The sequence below is a fragment of the Diaphorina citri genome, unplaced genomic scaffold (assembly GCF_000475195.1).
Source record: "Diaphorina citri unplaced genomic scaffold, Diaci psyllid genome assembly version 1.1 scaffold162, whole genome shotgun sequence".
NCBI classification, from domain to species: Eukaryota; Metazoa; Arthropoda; class Insecta; order Hemiptera; family Psyllidae; genus Diaphorina; species Diaphorina citri.
The window spans coordinates 269,037-282,680 of NW_007377599.1; the positions used below are offsets into that span (position 1 = coordinate 269,037).

Here is a 13,644-nt window from a genome sequence, read left to right on the forward strand (position 1 = left end):
AAATGGTAACGGCTTAGCATTATCCTAATAGCTCACGGTAATGTGTGTCATATCATAGAGGAAGGGGAAAGAAATATAGATAGAAATTTATGTATGTCACTGTCACAGTTAAAATAAGATTTTGATCCAGGAGCTTTTATTATGGATTCCATCATTCTATCAAATCAAATAACCTTTTTTTTCAAAAATCAAATCAAATAATCAAATATACCATTTGGCACGCTTGATCTAATTGTTCAGATTTAAAAACGTTATAAGAACAAATTTCTAAACAATTTAATAATGTAATAGTATAAAACTAATTTTGGATTCAGTCCCAAATAATAAACAAATTAGGAAATAATGGGTATTATATTAGACAAACTTTCTAATTAATTATATTGATTGTAAACAAAAGATTAATTAAATAGACTAAGCATAAGGAATCAGAATAGGAATGGTGATTTGGCGTCTCCTCCAATACGCCTACTGCAACATATTCGTATTTAAGATAAAAACTTGATGGTATAGTTACCTAGGGAAATTTTGAAGGAAGTAAGTGAAATGGAAATCATCTAGCAGTATTTTGAAGAATTTTAGAGGAACTAAAGAAGTTTGTGTCGATTAGGCAAACGTACAAACACTGAAAAGGGCATACCTACTAGTAATCAGTTACCATTTTCAATTTCCCAGATTTCAAGATTAGAAGAGCCATCCAATCTAATTAATTCCGAACTCCCAAACATTTCACCGATGAGAGGGTTTAATTAAAATCTCCCCATATATCACACAACATCACATTTAACTGCGTAGTGTATGTGATATTAATCAACCTACACCCAGCGAGCTGCGCGGGGTAAATGGAAAAGCAAACAAATCCAAGATAGACGAAAGTGCCCTGTAGCACATTAAGAAAATGTCGACTGGGAAAAACAAAAGGAAAACAGAGGGAAAAGTTCTAATTGAAACAACACATGCGAGGGACGTGTTGGTGCTGGCATACGAAGAAATGCTAGAGGTTCCGGGGTCTAGGGGAGATTTTCACTCTATTTAGTATTCAACGCAGAGACAATTTTGGAAGGTGTCCAAGGAGTTGAAAATCTTAGCGGGGAAAAGAGAGGTGGTTTATGGGGTGGGAGAGGTTCCTTATACCTACTCTCAAGTCTCATTCATTGGGAAAACTGTTCCTGACTTCCTTTTTCAGGTAACTTCAATTTAACATACAAGATAAATAGTAAAATACCCCAAGAATTATTAAGAATGCATTGTTAAGTAGAAAGAAGGCTTGTCTTAGAACTTAAACCATCACTTTTTATATCCATTAAGGAAAATTAAAAATTTCAATTATCTGAGAAATAATAATATATTAATTTCTTCATTTTTCCCACAAGAACAGCATAAATTTTAAGAATTTTTTGATGGATTGCTTCTAAGTTATTATTTATTTATTAAAAAAAATATATTAAAATTTTTCTAAACACAAAAAGTAAAAAGTAAATAATGTTGATGAGCTATCAAGTTTTTTTTTTTTTTTTTTTTTTTTGCAAGAACTTCATATACTTGTCCCCCTCCCATTTTTTCTCCCTCCCCTCTCTTCCCTCAGGAAAATATTCACCCCCCCCCTTCACCTCTTCTACATCAAACTTTCTTTTGAGAGGAAAAAAAAATGATAAGGAAATGTAATTAATGTACTTAGATTAAGAACACTTATGACAGGAGAACGGGGACGGAGAAAAATTAGAAAAAATACTCTTTAGGAAAGAAGAAAAAAAAAAAAAAAAAAAAAAAAAAGCAGAATAAAGCTGGCTAGGGGACGTTAAACAGAGAGAAGACTAGCGTCTGTCTGTGGGACTATAAACAGGGAGGAGAACAGCTAACCCTAACCAGCCTAGCAAGCTGGCAGTTCTGAGAAGGAGGAGGAGGATGAGAAGGAGGAGGAGGAGGTGAGAAGAAGGCGGAGGAAAAAATGAGAAGAAGAAGATGACTGACTTTTTAAAAAATCTTACATCTGACATGTACTTTTTTTAATTTTGAATTTTAATTTGTTTCTTATGACGCTTCTTAGACGTTTGAAACATAGGGTTGGAATTTTATTAAATTATTTTTTTACAACACGGAGGTGATGGTATTCCTAACAAGACAAAGGTCTGTTTTGAGAATCCACTATATTTTTTTACTCACTCAGTAAGTCTGTGGGTGCACTGAAAACTTGGAAAATAACTTTCAAAATTAGAACCGTAAACCTACAAAATTTCAAGTAGGGATGCCTGCGTAGGTACTTGTACATACCGATACCCAATACTATATTAAACCGATGAAGAAAGGAAAAAGAGCAATTTGAAACAAAATAATATCGATTGTGAAGAGGACTTAGGTAAGTCAATCGGCACTCGACTGACCCAATCGATTCTTCTTTCAAGTTCTTTGTAAGATAAATTTGTCCATAAATTTCCTCTGCTATGACAAAGAGATGATTTAGAGCACAAGGGTGTGGATTTTGAAATGATATGGGAAGTAAGATCTCATCTCTGATCTTGTGAGTGCACCCACAAACCCACATACATTGAAGTTTCTCAAGTTTGCCGAAGATATCTCATGAGCAGAATTAATATGTTCATGATTCATGACTGCCTTCTACAATCGACTGTCATTTCCAATAATCCAAAGCGTAGGTATCTATGTTAATAATCATGAAATCGTGAACATAATATACATGTGGTACAAAAATAACTATACCTATAGCTTGCATGAACATCAACAAACAGGAACGGGTTAAATTCGAGCAATTTGGATGAAATTTAAGGGAATAAGAAAGTAAAATACATAATTTCTGTATAGGTAGGTATGTACCTACATACGTCACTGAAGTCCCCATTTTGATGGTCGAATTTCGACTTCTTACAAAGGGTAAAAAGGGCACTTGGGTGAGGAATTTTATCATGGCAGACTGCCACATTAAAGGTAGACTTATTAGTCCCACCTTGTTGGCACTACAATTTATATTTCACCTGAGGTAATATCCTCTGAGACTATGGAGCGTAGACTGAAAGGGACTCCAAGAACGGAAAGAAAAAAGTCTTAATATATAATATTATTTTTTAGAATAAAATAAATGTATCTTTATATTATTTTCTGTGTGCAATGGGATCATTTTTTATGCTTTTCCGAGAGTGAAATTAATGAATTTTTTTAATGAAAATATCTCCACTTACAAATGCATACAGGGATTACTGAATGTTTCCTTCAAGATTTCGTTTCTTAACAGTAAAGACCTTCTTTATTTTACTGTGGGAGATAACTACTCCCCATTCTCCCCAACTGTGTGGAAAATTGGGAAGAAAATAGGTACAAGGGGCACACCTTTTGACTTTCTTATTGGTAGGTATACTTATGTACTTGAGAGAAATGTCAGTAGAAAATTTATTTCATGGGGAAGCATTTCATATAGGCCAATTTGACGTGATAAAAAAGCTTGTAGGTACCTATCACCTGACTGAACGGACAACGAGGTAAAATTCAGCGGATATCGAAAATGATTTTTAAGCAGTAAGTATCTACCTAATATAACAAATGTATATTTTCCTTAGGTACATTTTCTTATTACATATTATATTTAGCAACTCCCAAGAAAAATATTCGACTTTTTCACACCCTGTATTCATGTGTTTCTAATGAAAAAAAAGAAAAGGAGAGCAGAGAGGATGAAGAAAAGAGTTTTCCTTTTTCACAGCAGAAATTTTTAAGATTTTTATTTCTTTGTACATGTTAAATGTTAATGCCTTTTTTCGTATTCAAAATTTGGGTAAGGGGCAATGTAGGAAGACTGAAAACTGCGGGCACGTGTTGGAAACATTCCGACAAAATGGATAGCTAGGTAGGGTAAGCTACATGTAATTATGTAGGAACTTGAGCAGGTACAGCAGTGAATGGTTAACACTAGTATGTATCTATCTATTATCATACTATGTATTTCCATGTGCTTTCCTGAAGACCCCGAAAATCACCATGTTCGATCGTTGGATGACTAAAAAAAAATCAATAATAATCAAAGCTATAAAAATGTCACGTAAAAAATATGTGAAAAAGTCGGAAGTTGGTATCACCTACATTTCTGTAAAATTGAATAACCTTAAAGTAATAGGGCGTAAAAATGAGGCGGTAGGGAAAAAGAAAAATAAGATAATTTAACATTTTTTAATTAAAGTAAAAAAAATGTAGATATGTATAATATATATTCAAGCAAAAGACAAATGAAGTAAAAAAGAAAGGGGAGAAAGAAAGATAAGGATGTGGAGAAGAGAGGGGGACCCAAAAAGAATTGGAGGAGAAAGATATAGGGAGGTAAAGCGAAATGTTTCATTAAAATATCGGTAAAAAAATATATTGAGAGGTGTGGTGTGGTGACCTTTTCAAAGCTTGCTCTAGAGTCTAGATTTTTGAATGTGCTGAAGAAAGCCTTATTCGCTTATTTCAGCTTTCAGTAGAAGGTATTTTTGTAGTCCTTGGAATTGGATCATTTTCCAATCTCCACCAAAGCGGACTGAGTAACGGAATCAGTAATACATTATGGGGGGTTGGGAACATTATAGTAAACAACAATTTCTCTCAGGTAAATGGATATTCTTCTAAGGAATTGATTCAGGTCAAAAAGCTGTACAGGGTTACTATTACCCACGGTATCTGCATAATTATTTACCCTTAAAGGTACCCATGTTATGTAGACTGCAGCTACCTTCAAAATCTTCTCATAACCCTCGCCGTTTTTTCCCGGTGGACTGAAAAAAGTGATGATAAAAAACGAGGAAGAATTAAGGGTAAGAATTTTTTGACAAGTAAATGAAAGAGCTTACGTAGTAATTAAACATTTGGGGGAAAGTAAAAATTAGTATGAAAAAAAAAAAACTTCGCAAAAATAGGGGGAAAATATATATAAGTTTAAGAAAAAAGGAGGGGAGTGATTTTTCCAAGAAAAAATCAAGCTGTCAGCACATTTCTTACACATTTTTGCTCTCACGATTTTACATGGATGTTGCTTGATGCAGACATCAGTCGACAACTTAATATTTAAGTTGTGGTGCAGTCGTGCAGTTAACACAGTAAAAAAAAATAATAATAATAATAATAATAATAATAATAATAATAATAATAATAATAATAATAATAATAATAATAATAATAATAAAAATAAAAATATAAAAAAACAACAACACAAGTTAACACTGTAACAATCAGCAACTGGTTCGTGAAGGTCTCATTTTTGAGGCATAAAAAGATCCACAGATCAACTAGGTATACCAAAAAAGATCATGGGGTCTTGTATTTGTTTTATCCCTTTTTCCTGAAATTATTCTTAAAGGCTTCAGGTTTGATTTAGAGGTTCCCTGTGACAGCCAGTATTGAGTACGCAAACTTTTCACCTACTTTTTCCCCAATATGTATAGAAAAATTGAATATTGATAAACGTGCCTTTCCCCCTATGAATGTGTGTGAGACTTACCACCCCCCCATATATAAAACATGTGTATAACATAGTGTGGAAAATCCTTCCACAGTCTCACAGAAGCTTTTCCTGCCATGTGAAGGGAAAAATATCTGTATAGGCTTGGAAAATATTTTCGAAAAAATTATTGCACGAGTGTGCGAAAAAGTACGCGTCTTTTAACTCTTTACTGGGGTATGTACGAATTATACGAATATGTAGGTAGAGCTATCTGAATTTCCTTTTTAGTACACGATCTTCCATCTTCTTAAAGGAGTTGTAGATAATTTAGGTTTTGTATGATATGTACTTTCCTCTGTATTTATTATTAATACCTAACCTTTCCTCTGTATTTATTATTAATAACCTAACCAAATGGTCCATATGTGTTAATTAAGTTAATTTACGAATTACAGAGAAAAGACCGTGAAGAAAAAGAACTTTTTAGCTATAATTTAAATTATGACAATAATATGACATGAGCTTTCTCTGGTGAATTACTTCCTGAAATAGCTTACGGCGTAAGCCTTACGCGCTTATCTACGTAGGGATGTTTGCGTAATTTGGCGATGGAAACAGACTGCAAGTTTTCGTCACGAGTTGATGAATCAACCTCATCTCTTTTTAGCTACAACAGCTTGTCTTTTAAGCTGAAAGGACCAATATTAGGCGCACACCAAAGTAATGATAAAAGCAAGAGTAGGTCTGACTGTCTAAGTGGAAACGTGAAAAAGAGGGAGGTGAAAAAAAGGTGTTTATTTGAATACGTAGAGAACCTTTCACAGAGCCTCCTTGAAACCTCTTCTCAGCAGCAGCAGCAGCAGCAGCAGCGTGCTGGGTGCCCCTGCATAGACACTTGGAATATTTGCTTCGTTTTCTCAAAAATAAATAATAAAGAAATGAAGCGTAAGTGGTTCTCAAAACGTCTCTAAGACGGCATTTTAAGTCGAGGAATGTTTTAATAAGCCCCAACCCCCTCATCAGAGCCTCCCTTTTGGAGAGTTTTCTTTGAAGTCTCACGCAGCTTTTAGTGCGAGAAAAAGTGGCAATTATTGTCACCTTGGTAACTTCTTTCTCGAAAAGAAAAGTGTGGGAGCTCTTGGCCGGAAATTTCTTTTGAAGTATCCTCTGTGGCGAGCAATGTAGTCATTAGAGCGGGGTAAGATTTTCCTTTGTTTTCGAAAATTATCGCGATTACTCGCATTAAACAGAATGACATTATTACCCTATATCCTACATGGTAAATTCTCGAGTCAAATTGTTTAGAGCTTACGGGTTAACTCTCACGCTCTGGTATACACTTGAGAGTTTGTTTTAATCGCAATTACTCGCATTAAACAAAATGACATTATTATACACAATATCCTACATGGTAAATTCTCGAGTCAAATTGTTTAGAGCTTACGGGTTAACTCTCACGCTCTGGTATACACTTGAGAGTTTGTTTTTGAAAAATATCTGGAAGAAAACTGAAAAAGTTTCACGTTACGTGCGAGGTCGTAGGTAATACAACCTGGGGACACTTACTTACGCAATAGGTACATTATTTGTTAATTCCATGTATTATAATAGGCTAGATCTAGGTTTTAACTTGTCATTTTTCCCAATACAAAAAATATTATGTAATTATCTATGTACCTATTTACTTGGTATCCTGTGTGTCCACACATAGTCGACGGCCGTTGATCGATGTGAATCGACGTCGATCGACGGCTCGTCGATGTTTCAATTTTTCATTTGATTGTTCAAAATCCTCCAGCACTTCAATATGTACTCCGTTGGAACACTCAAATAGTCTCTGCTCATGATAGAATGCACTTTTTGTTCGCACTTCTTGTTGTACTTTTCTTATTGTATACCTTTTAATTTTTATTTACTTTGCGCTCCTGCCGTTTTTATTCTTTAAAATGCTTTAAAAGGTTTTTTTTCCTAATATTTTATGCTGATGATTCAATTAAATTCAAGACGCTGCTGCGCTGGAAGGAGCAAAGGTAGGTTGACTATGACTATGTGACCAAAAAATACATCGATGGAATTCAGTTTCAAATCTTTTAGTATTTAGTACATATCCACAACATAAAGCTGTAGTCCTATGCGAGTAGGAATCTCAAAATAAAAACTGAATTATTGAAAATTTCTTTGAAAAACAATGTAAAAAAGTAAAAAAACTAGAAGCATCTCCACTATAAAAAAGCCCGAGTTCATGTGAGATTAGGAATCCTCAGTGAGGATGTACAATATGAATGGGTATTTAGCTAATAATTACAAACCTTCAAAACTCATTCCAACCAAAGCAAATATATTTAGTAGGTACCAAATGTATTTGCTTGGTTTTTTTCTTCCAAAGTCTAGGTTTAAGAAACCTCATTCCAACCAAAGCAAATATATTTAGTAGGTACCAAATGTATTTGCTTGGTTTTTTTCTTCCAAAGTCTAGGTTTAAGAAACCAAGCGATGTCATTATTATTATGTTCCGTCTAAATTGAGATAAACGCTGGAAACGATCTGGAGACCTCTAGGACCTGAGACCTGGGTAAAGATCAGAGTCACGACAATTGTGAACAAATTATAACAAAGCTGACGTGAAATGAGACTCACATAAATTTCACCGGTAATGTAATGGAGCTTTAAGATCAGTGGAGGCCTTACGGGAACATGTTTACTTTCCTTAGCTATAGGAAGGAACTCAACATTCAGATGGGAGTTTTGACATCTCCACTAGTAATATTATGATGGGAGTTTTGACATCTCCACTGTTGTTATTATGATGGGAGTTTCGACATTTCCACTAGTAATATTATGATGGGAGTTTTAACATCTCCACTAGTAATATTATGATGGGAGTTTTGACATCTCCACTAGTAATATTATGATGGGAGTTTTGACATCTCCACTGGTGTTATTATGATGGGAGTTTTGACATCTCCACTGGTGTTATTATGATGGAGTTTTGACATCTCCATTACTTAAAATGCAAATGGGAGTTTCGACATCTCCACTAGTAAACATTATCATGGGAGTTTTGACATCTCCACTAAGAATCGAAATGAGATTTTATATCTGAAAGACAGATTTTTACTTTTTGTAATATGTATTACAAACACTTTACCTAACTAATGATTTCTTATATCAGAAGACTCAAAACGTACCAAGCCCCGACTGATCTTTCTATTCGCCACTAGCAACACACAGAATTACTATTTACAATAGGGCTGTAATCTACATTGCAATATGTACAATGATTTACAAGAAATATTGATCGCAGTGTTTACTGCGCTCGATTGTGTAAGGCTTAACTACAAGCACTTACCAGCCGAGTATAAAGGTAAACAAAGCTTTAATTGGTTGATTTAGAAGCTCAAAAGTGCGACAATATTTGAGACTGCAAACCATTGGAATCCGGGGATGATGGAAATATGAAGGTAGTAGGTTAAAGTCAACCTACTCGATTAAGTTTCAAAGCAAGGAAACAAGCTTTCAAGTTCCTATAAGAAAAGGAACTTCCTATTCAGTCTATACTTACCTGCCTACTATAACCATACATCATCGTACAATAATTAATACAAACATCATAAACCGCCCACTTGATTACAACACCCATAACGTTAGAGCTCGGTAACACATAGCCTCTCACACTCATTATAAACATTATTAAACTGATAATTAGGAATTAAAGCCTCAGGTGGGAAGGTAGGCAATGTTTATCAAGTACTTAATGTAGTAAATCTCTTAAGTACAAAGAAAACACTCAACGTCTGGGAGACGTGAGAGTGGCAGAAGTTCAGGTAATTGATTGTGAAAGAAAACTTGATGTGTTTACGGTGGAAAATGTGTCAGGATATGCTTCAGGGATATACGGTGGTACAGGCTATATCGATTCTTTATTTACAACACAACATGAAAAGACCGTGTTTCTGCTAGGTATTGGTTAGGCTGATACTTGTCATATTTGGCTGATTATTCACAAATAAGTTAATGAATTTTTTAAAAAATAAATCCTTTAAAATAAAAAAAGGAAAATGTATGAGAAAAGTTAGGAGCTTTTGTTTCACACAGTATAAGTATATTCTTACCTATGTGCATACCCAGTATACTGGGTGACGCGTTGTAACATTCCCGTCATTCCTGTCCAGAGGGAGACAAACTTCTGTTACTGCGTTTTCGCTTTCCCAATCTTTCAAGTTCTTTTCTTTCTTATATATTTTTCTTGTCCATTCTTTTACCTTGTCCATCCATGTTTTCGTAGTCTTCTTCTAGGTTGATTTTATCAATAAGAGGTCAAAATATCCAAGAACGTCAATAAGTCTTGACTAATCTGTGGTTGGTCCTGTGGACAAAATGTGAAAAATAAAAACATTGTGATAAAAAGTTAAAATCGAAAAAGTATGAAAAGTAGGATAAGAAAAGAGTTGTGACGAGAGAACCCTGTATGCAGCTTTCGTTTTTCCCGCCGTCTTATTCTTTAATGACGTAAGCAATGAGTGAGATAAAAAAAACAAAGGCCAGTATTTTACACAAGCATTTTTTTTAAATATATAATATATACATTTTTTTATCTTTCTTTATTTCTTATTTTTCTCACATGCGCGTAAATGAGATCGATTAAAATGTACGGTCGTCTTTCGTCTTAGAACACAATTTTTTTTGGGTGGTATTAGGAGTGGTGGGTTGAAGTTATTATTATGGATGTATATGAGACCCTAGGGAACGTGGAATGAGAATGTACGTGAGTATGCATACCAATTTTTTTTACGGATAAAAAAATATTATGGTGTGAATATTACAGGACTTTGTATTACATTACGAAATTGTAAAAAATTAAAATATTCGAATTTTTAAAAATTAGGAAAATTTGTCCAAAGTTCTAAAAACAGTATCCTCATATGTTTGTACATTATTCTCCCTACTTAAAGGGTGATGGCAGTTACCTCCGATACTTTTTTTCGACATATTGCAAATTTTCGAAAAGGATCGCAATAATCTCTCAAAGTCGGCCCGATTTTCACGAATACTAGGAATTAGGATTGCATACAAAATTTAATTGTTCAAATACATAATACGGTTTATTTTACCGTCCTCATGATATTTTCATACAAGCCCAGGCGTGATACATATGTACATAATAGGTACACCTCAAAGCACAGATATTTCCGCCCATTTCCCGACTTCGAAAATTTGGGTCGATTTCAAACTTTCTCATAAAATTTTATAGGTTCCCTACACTTAAGGTAATAGAAAGTAAAAAGGCAACTTATAATTCATTATTACTTCATTTTTCTTTAAGAATGTTTACGTGCTGGGTGCTTCTCTCCTACCTTTACTGGAAGGATCGGAACATTAACACTTAGCGTGTTCAGGACACATTCTATATTTGCATGTTTTAGAATCCGTAACAAAGTTCTTAAATGTCTCATCGGTTTGGGTATATTCCTGTGATACTGTTCTTGTGTCGCTTGATCTTCAAGGAGACCAATATCTGAGATAGTTCGGTCTCTCAGAGCGCTGTACTTGTACTTATGAATGAGGGCAAACTGAAATCATAGATAACCGGATTAGTGATCACTGACGATCAGTGGTGTAGTGTGGTCGATATACAATGATAACAAAATGACGGATCCCCAACTCTTTCATCACAGATAGATATCACAATGTGGTAATTTGTCTAATAGTCCGCAACCGAGCTGACTAAAAGACCAATTGATTTCAGTCGGCACACGGTGGCTACCCAAAGATCTTATTTCAAGCCCCATTGAGCTTGTTGATTATTTTTAGCAAAGTGACTTCGCGAGGATAATTTTAAGGATCCGATGTCACAGAGGAGATGATGATGGTTTTTCTTCCGTTAATTAAAGTTCTACAATTTATTATTGGGTACTTTGGAGTTGGGCTGTGCTCGTTACGACTTGTTATCTGGATGATCTATACAACAGGAATAACAAGGTTCTATACATTTATTTATGGTACTTACAGAATAAGATGAAGATGGTTAGAAATAAGATCAGAATATTGGGGTCAGAAATCTGCTAAGGTTTCAGAGCGGGATCCCCTGGACCTGGAATGGACGGACTTTCTTTAATGTCTACATTGTAAGTCATTTTCCGGGGAAAGCAAAGGCTAACATTTTATTTTTTGTATGAATGTGATGGTATAGAGCTGACCGGAAGATTGGCCGGAATTACTTTATGTTCTCTCCTGTGTTTTTCTCACATTATTAGACATTATAAAAGCAACTTTTTCTTCTTTTCGACTTCCACTATTGTTTTACTTTTTTGTTCTACTTTTCTTCCCGGAAAATTACAAAAAGACAAAAGGGACGTGGCGCGGACGAGCGAGATTCTGGAAAAAGATAATAAAGTAATTTGTTTGTTTATTAGGATGTAAAAATATTAGAGTAACATTTTAATTGAATAATTAATAGAATGAAGACAAATGAAATTTTCTTTTCAACAAATGCACTTTATTTGTATTTCAAAGAAGACAATAACCCAGGGTTCTAGCTTATTATAAAGAGATCTCTTTCATTATCAAGATGGTAATAATTATTTTGGATGTCTTCCCTTGCCATGAGCTAAACTGCTGAAGGTTTGAATTTTGGATCCTGTTACATAATATGAGAGAAAACTGAGAGCATGGTAGAGTAAATAGAGGCGTATAGAACAAATAAAAAATATTTGGAGGAAGAACAATAAAATCAACAGAAACTTTTTGTTTCCAAAAATTTTCCTTACTCTTTTTCTTGTCGAGTTTGGAGATTTTGCATTTCAACTTTTGTGTTTATTTGGTAAAACTTACCTCGAAGTTTACGGTCTTGACCGAAGGAGTAGATGTCTACTTAGGTATAAGTAACCAATATTTCCTTACTCTTTTTCTTGTCGAGTTTGGAGATTTTGCATTTAAACTTTTGTGTTTATTTGGTAAAACTTACCTCGAAGTTTACGGTCTTGACCGAAGGAGTAGATGTCTACTTAGGTATAAGTAACCAATTTGTTATCCGATAGGGAGTATAGGGTATGTGTCATATACCAAGTCCTTGCTAGAACAAGCTAAAGCTCTGCCAAATTTCAGACAGTCTTAAATCCGAGAACCCCTCAATCACACAATAACGTTAGCATAATCATAAAAAAAAACTTACAAATTACAAACAATACACGATTTTTTTTTCTTTTTTATGGCATCAGTCATGAAGCCAGCCCATAGGAAATAATATGTCCATCCAATTACCTATAGTCCATGCCATTATCCACTTGGAGTCCTAGTCAGATTGTAATTATTGGAGCCGTGTATGTTTGAAAAGTTTCGGTCAGGATGGACTTATGACCTGTCGACCGGAAGACTATAGCGCAATTAGAAGAAGGTAATGGTTGTGTCATTATTTGAGATCCATCAAAGCTATGCTATCAAAGTATCTTGGTAAACTAAATATATAGGTTGTGAGTCATCCTTTCATCTACTATGTAGTAAGGATTTATCTAATACGAGTAAATACCTCCAGTAATTAGTATTGACCTGATATGCTCCAAATACAAATGCTTAACTCATAGTAAGTACCTAAAACAGTGAAATTACAGTAAAATTTGTATTAAATTTATTATACAAGCTACTCGAAAGTTGATGGCAAAAGGTGTGATTCGTGAGGTTATATTAGAGCGTCTCTAAGTTTGGAAGTAAACAACTCAAAATTTTTGGTTACTTTATAATTTTTAAATGATCTACCTACTATGCACTTGTCAAGAGTAGGTACTTTAGAACATTTGTTTATAATAAGTTTCCAAGTCTCATTTTGACCTCTATATAGGTTGTGAGTCATCCTTTCATCTACTATGTAGTAAGGATTTATCTAATACGAGTAAATACCTCCAGTAATTAGTATTGGCTTCAAGTTTTAAGCTCAGTGTAAACGAAAAATCCAGTCAAGTTTCGTTTCCCTGAAAGTGTCAATGGGACTCTCAAAGCTCATATCCTCCATTGCATTGGCTCTGCATTTGCCGATCTGAATCATTCAGCAAATTGAGTAGATCCCAAATCTGGACATATACAGAATGGATCTTGTTCTTATAATATAAGATACAGATCTGATCCACATTCTCAATCGAATCAGACCCACTTATTTGGGATTTACTGATCTACAAATGCGACCATGTGGATTTAGATAATGATAATCTCCACTTTCAATTCCAAGTAATGAA

The 13,644-nt window shown here is 34.4% G+C and overlaps 1 long non-coding RNA gene across 3 annotated transcripts; it reads right to left on the bottom strand.

The window, feature by feature from the left end:
* Positions 1-4,440: 4,440 nt before the first annotated feature.
* On the bottom strand, positions 4,441-13,226 carry LOC103505291. Of its 3 annotated transcripts, none has more exons than XR_003390406.1 (5): positions 12,680-13,226; positions 11,427-11,794; positions 10,774-10,989; positions 9,532-9,785; positions 4,441-4,754 (listed from the first exon to the last, which is right to left on the bottom strand). It is a non-coding gene; the product is annotated as an uncharacterized LOC103505291 (long non-coding RNA). The 3 variants fall into 3 exon arrangements; XR_003390407.1 differs by lacking the exon at positions 4,441-4,754 and adding an exon at positions 7,828-7,987; XR_541172.3 differs by lacking the exon at positions 4,441-4,754 and having other exon boundaries at positions 9,617-9,785; positions 11,427-11,510.
* Between the last annotated feature and the right edge of the window lie 418 nt (positions 13,227-13,644).